The 6,538-nt window shown below is 38.7% G+C and overlaps 1 non-coding gene across 1 annotated transcript; it reads left to right on the top strand.

Moving 5' to 3' along the window:
• Window positions 1–4,109: 4,109 nt before the first annotated feature.
• LOC133042948 (U6 spliceosomal RNA) lies at window positions 4,110–4,216 on the top strand. Its single transcript, XR_009689642.1, has one exon. It is a non-coding gene; the product is annotated as a U6 spliceosomal RNA (small nuclear RNA).
• Window positions 4,217–6,538: the final 2,322 nt, after the last annotated feature.

Below are 6,538 nucleotides of genomic sequence, written 5' to 3'. Positions count from 1 at the left end.
AAATTATATTCAGCATCCTATGATAAACCATAATGGAAATGAATATTTAAAAAAGAATGTGCATACATATATATGTATAACTGAATCACTGCTGCTTACAGCAGAAATTAACACATCACAAATCAGCTATTGTTGTTCAGTTGCTAAGTCGTGTCTGACTGCTTGCAACCCCATGGACTGCAGCACACCAGGCTTCCTTGTTGTGGGAATCAACCGTACTTCAATTAAAATCTTCTGTAGCATTTTAAAAGATAATTCTGTTTATTTCATTTTGACTGTGCTGGGTCTTTGTTGCTGCATGGGCTTGTCTCTAGCTTCAGAGAGTGAGGACTACTCTAGTTGTGATGCCCAGGCTTCTCACTGGGGTGGCTTCTCTTGCTGCAGAGCCCAGGCTGTGTGTCACATGAGCTTCAGTATTTGTGGTACATGGGCTCAGTAGTCGCAGCTCCTGGGCTCTAGAGCACAGGCTCAATAGTTGTGACATATGCGCTTAGTTGCCTTGGGCCATGTGGGTTCTTCCCAGACCAGGAATTGAACCCATGTCTTCTGCACTGGCAGGTGGATTCTTTACCACTGAGCCACCAGGGGAGCTCTTCTTTAAGAATTTTTATCCTAAGTTACACTCTGAAACAACTGCCAAAATAATCTTATTCTCCCCCTACCCTTCTACCTCTCCTTCTGCATTTTGGCCATTTTTGGTGGGGACAAATCCACTTATCTTTTAAAACCATGACTTCTGAAAGCTCTCCCTCCAGGGGAAACATCAGCCTACGGTGATGGCTATGGCAACCATGGTCACCATCTTTACCTGAACCCGGGTCCATTCTGTAATCCATAGATCCCATACCTTCCCATGTATGGTATACCTTCCAGTAAAATGTCAGACCCATCAAAGGCAGCAAGTTTAAGAGAGGATTGGTAACTAGGCAATGGGCAGCTGTGAGGTCCAAAAGAGAACAATTAAGAAACATCAAAGAGTAAAACTAAGAAGAGGATTGATTATCTATCAGGAAATGTATCCAGAGAAATTCAATGAGAAGTGATGAGTACAGTGAAGGAATGCAAAGCTTTAAAACAACAAAAAAAATTAGAGCTGTGATGAACAGAAAGCTAAGTTGAATGGAGAAAGACAAAAGTACATAATAATATAAGAACATGCTGAGACCAATGTCCTAGAGTAACATTTGTTGCTGAAAGAAATAATCTTCTTGTCTTGGCTTGTACTCAACAACAGCCAGGACCAAATTTCATTCACCTCTGTGTAGAGCCTGGCACATAAGTGGAGGCATGAACAAATGAGTTGATTGCTGATAGATGATCTGAGCTCAGTTGTACTGCTTTTTTAAAATATATAGTTGACCCTTGAACAACATAGGCTTGAACTGCACAGGTCCACTTATATGTAGATTTTTTTCTTCAACAGTAATTGCCATAGTACTATAGGATGCATGGTTGGTTGAATCTGCTGACGTAGAACCACAGGTAAGGAGGGCCAATAAAAGTTATATGAGGATTTTCCACTGTGCAGAGTGGGCATCCCTAACCACTCTCTCCTCCATGTTGTTCGAGGTTCAACTATACTAACTTCTTGCTTGTTGACAGAACTTAAGTGATTTGTTTTAAAGGATATGGTATCACTCAAAATCATTTTACTATCTAGCTTATTCCCCATCAACCCTTTCTCTGTGTCTTTGAAATGATCAGAAAAACCATGTGCATTTGTGTCTATGTGTGTTTCACGGGAGAACCATAATACTCCCTCCCTATCAACTTCCCAGAAAATCACATCCATTTTCAATAATACAACTTCAAACTTTTCAGCACTTATGAATGTTGCACAAGCCTAAGAAAATAAGATATTAGCAATAGTATAAATAAAACGCTGGCTATTTAGATATAGTCAAATATATATATTATTTTCACAAATGGATTCAAATTACTAACATGTGTTTGCATGTGGTCTTTCAGGTACACAATAAAATGTTAGGGTAAATACCAGATTAATTTTAATAAATACTCTTTGTTTAGACTGTAGATTATGTTATAGAATCAACAAGAATTTGTTGAGCTGATTAAAATAATAGAGTAGAAATGAATGCACCAAAATAGTCATGCAAAAGTGTTCATATCTGCATTCAACACAGAAAGTGAAATATAAATTCTTTATATTGAAGATTATACCATCAACTATGACTTGAGGATAGGTGATTGATTCAGTGTCTTGTACATCATATTAGCTGACTGTTCTATTCCAAGTAAGAGTCAAGGTATTAATTTCAGTTTTTAATGCCCCTATGTTTTAGGAACTGCATCCTTGAACAAATAACTAGATATGCTACAATGGCCGTGCTACAGTTTCCCACATTTACAGCCTGGGTTATCTTTGATCTAGAGTAGTTAAATGAAAACCTCTGAACTTTCCAGTACGCAATAGTGCACTACTTCAAAATCATAATAAACTCACCCCATTTGGAAATGGCTATGGCCCCAGGTTCTGTTATTAGCCTGATACTATAAAGGTTCAAATTAAAATTTTTCCTTTCCTCACCAAGCACTTTTTGGATAAAATCTGACCTTCCTTCTATACAGCCTACATTCAAACAAACACCTAAGTTACAAAAACAATAATAACTGTCACACTGACCAGACTGTTGGTATCAGCATAACTCTTTCTGATGCATATTTTAGCCATGTGACAGTTCTAGTTCTAATTGTCCATTAGTAAATTGGCATTCTAGTTTTTAAAAAATAAATTACTCTCTCATTCGCCTTTGTTCATCTTGCCCTGAAACCACCTGGAGTGCGGATCATCTTGCAGCAAATGATACTGACATTGTTCCTTGTGGGCTGACACATATGGTGCCAATGGCAGGATCAATTAAGGACAAGGATAAAAATTAGGTGGCTGGGGGAAAGTGAAATAAGAGCAATTAAGTTGTTGGAAGACACTCCCATCAGGAGAGGATGAAAAACAGTATGGTGCCCCATTAGTTCTTTAATTCTTTTACCACTCTGAAGAACCCAGGAGAGCTGACTCAAAATTCAATTCCAAAATCAAATAATCTTTTTAAAAAATCTGGATATTATCCATAGTTTGGAAAAATAATTTACAAATTCATTATAGCTTCTTCGTATACAATTTGTCAGTGTTGGATTACATGTTCTCTGTTTGATTGAAGCTACTAATATTAAAACAAGTGAAAAAGTTTTGAGTTTTGATGTTTGAATTTCATATTGATATTTTCAACAATAGGAACTTAGATTTAACCAATATTTCCATGTTAACTACAACTATAATTTACTCATAAGCAGGGTTTCTCAGGTATCTCAGTGTTGAAAAATCTTCCTGTCAAGCAGGAGATGCAGGCTTCATACCTGGGTCAGGAAGATCCTCTGGAGAAGAAAATGGTAACTCACTTCAGTATTCTTGCCAGAGAAATCCCATGGACAGAGGAGCCTGGTGGGTTGCAGCCCATGGGGTTGCAAAGAGTCCAGCACGACTTAGTGACTAAACAACAAGAACTTAAATAATTGTCTCCAAAATAGCTCTCCAATTGATGTTAGCAAAAGGTTAATTCATTTATGAATTTTTTTCCCAAATGAAGACTTAAATTCCTATCTTTTAGTAAAATATAGTCAGTCCTTATTTTCAACCCATTTACCACATGTTCTTCCATTTTGCACTAATGACAATTAACTTCTTGAAGTTACTGAATTTTACAAATAACCATGAGGAAATAAACAACGAGGCTATAGCATCATTATTCTGACATTTTAATAAGTAGATGTATTTTAATTATATTATTTTGCAACATGCCAGTAAATGCTTTCTAATGCTTATTGTAGAGGCAATGAAATCTTCATAACTTTATATCTGTCATCCCTTACTATTAAGTTGTTCACTGGAAATGTAAAGTGATACTCTTCATAGGATTATGAGAATTAGATTTTGGGATTGCTGATGTTTGAGCCATTGTATGGCTACAATTTCTGTAATTAATTATCCCAGAAAGAATTCCATTTTATTATATGCTGATGTCATTGCTTTCATATTGCTTCTTGGAATGACTTTTCTGTGCATGTTAATCATCATTAAAAACCAATTGCCTGTGCTCGCTTCGGCAGCACATATACTAAAATTGGAACGATGCAGAGAAGATTAGCATGGCCCCTGCGCAAGGATGACATGCAAATTCGTGAAGCGTTCCATATTTTTAAAAAAAAAAGATAAAAGCAAAAAAAAAAAAAGCCAATTGCCTATTCTTAAAATTGAGAAATAGTTGATTTATAATATTATGCTAGTTATGGGTGAATACCATAGTGATTCAATATTTCTATAGGTTGTACTCCTTCTAAAGTTATTTCAAAATAATGGCTATATACCCCTGTGCTGTGTCTGTCTGACCTAATGACTGGTTAGTTTGGGCAGGGGGCAAGGGGTGTAATAGCTCTCAATCTGCCAGTAAGCATTCAATTTTCTAGTTCCTGGCTATTCAAAGTAGAGCTCCATTCTAAATTCTTGCTGATATCTGGCATTAGGTCCCAGTGAATCAGGGAATGCCCCACCTGAGAACAGCTGACCCTCCTAACTCCATGTTTACCTATAAAGAGCCCTGTGGTTGGGAATTCCGCCACAGTCATCCCTGATGTTCCTGGCTTGTACCCCCAGGTTCACTACTGGGCTCTCAGACTCTCACTTAACACCCATGTGTGAATTAGCATGCGTGTGTGACCTGCCCAATGTTAAGCTCACTTTCTCCTCTGGACATCACCTGCCTTAATAGCCTTTTCAGGCCTATACTCTCTTCCAGGTTTCTGTTTATGGAAGAAGACTAGGAGGATCAATGGGGAAAAGAAAAAAATCTGTGCATGGTATTTTACTTATTTACTGTCTTAATCTGTCCAGGCTGCTATAACAGAACACCACAGACTGAGTGGCTTATAAACAACAGGAATTTATTCCTCATAGTTAAGGAGGCTGGAAGTCCAAGATTAAGGCATCAGCAGATTCAGTATTTAGTAAGCCCGGTTCCTGGCTCATAGATGGTGCTCTTTTTGCTGTGTCCCCACATTGTGGAAGGGTGCTAGAGCTCTTTGGGGTCTCCTTTATCTAATCTTACCCATGGGGGCTCCACCCTCATGACCTAATCACCTCCCAAAGGCCCTACCTAACACCATCACACTGGAGGTTCAGTTTCACTATATGAATTTAGGGGGATACAAACATTCAATCTATGGCATTTACACTCAATTTTAAGACTTTTAGAACTTCATGCTTGCTTTGTCATTCAGTCATGTCTGACTCTTTGTGACCATTTGGACTGTACTCCACTAGGCTCCTCTGTCCGTGGGGTTTTTCAGGCAAAAAGACTGGAGTAGGTTGCTATTTCCTTCTCCAGGGGATCTTTCCAACCCAGGGATTGAACCCACCTCTTCTGTGTCTCCTGCATTGCAGACTGATTCTTTACCTACTCTGCCATCAGGAAGCCCCTTAGAACTTCAGATTATTAAGTAAAATAAAAATTTTAAAGATCATAAAAAAGGACTCATAGGCATTTTTGAGCAGCTAGTAATTTAAATTATTAAAATTAAATAAAATATGAAACTTTAGTTTCTCAGTTGTAGTAGCAACATTTCAAGGGCTTAATAATCATATGTGGCTAGGGTCCACCATATTGTGCAAAGCAGATGGAGCACTGACATCATCAAAGAGAGTGCTACACTGCAGAGTGGTGCTCAGGATACTTTATATAGCTTCTTCGTCATTATTGTTTAGCCACTAAATCATGTCTGGCTCTTTTGAGAGCCCGTGGACTGTAGCCCACCAGGCTCCTCAGTCCATGGGACTTTTCCTGGCAAGAACACTGGAGGGGGTTGCCATTTCCTCTTCCATGGGATCTTGTGGACCAAGGGATTGAACCTGCATCTCTTAACGTTGCAGACAGATTCTTTATCACTGAGCCACTAGGGAAGGTCATATAACTTCTTCACTTATTAATAGCAACCCTATGGGGTAGGACATCATCCCGAGGTTTACACAGGAGGATGCAGAGATTCAGTGGGCCTTAAAAGGCCCACCCAGTGATCAAGTGAAAGAGCCAGAGGTTGAGATCAGAGTTGAGAGCCATTTAGGCTCAAGGTTTAACTACGGATCTGTCTCATCCTAACTTTCCACTATATAGATTCTAGATTCCTGACTGCTAATGATATGAACATGTATTTTAGAATATACTTTTGTCGTTGGTCATCTGTTTCAATTCCCCGGCTTTATATATGAGGCCAGGAAAGAAAACCATTTCAAAGTCCAAATGCTAGTAAATGACAAGGTGCTAACCTTTCGCAAGGTTGCTTTCCCTGCCGTTACATCTCTTTTTCGAACCTAGTTTAGTGATAAGGTATTGGGAAAATTAGAGAAAAGAAAGTGAAAGGGTTCAGTCGTGTCAGACTCTTTGTGACCCCATGGATTATACAGTCCATGGAATTCTCCAGGCCAGAATACTGGAGTGGGTAGCCTTTCCCTTCTCCAGCAGATCTTCCC

Source organism: Dama dama, chromosome 21 (genome assembly GCF_033118175.1).
Source record: "Dama dama isolate Ldn47 chromosome 21, ASM3311817v1, whole genome shotgun sequence".
NCBI lineage: Eukaryota > Metazoa > Chordata > Mammalia > Artiodactyla > Cervidae > Dama > Dama dama.
This window is presented reverse-complemented; position numbering and strand designations above follow the sequence as displayed.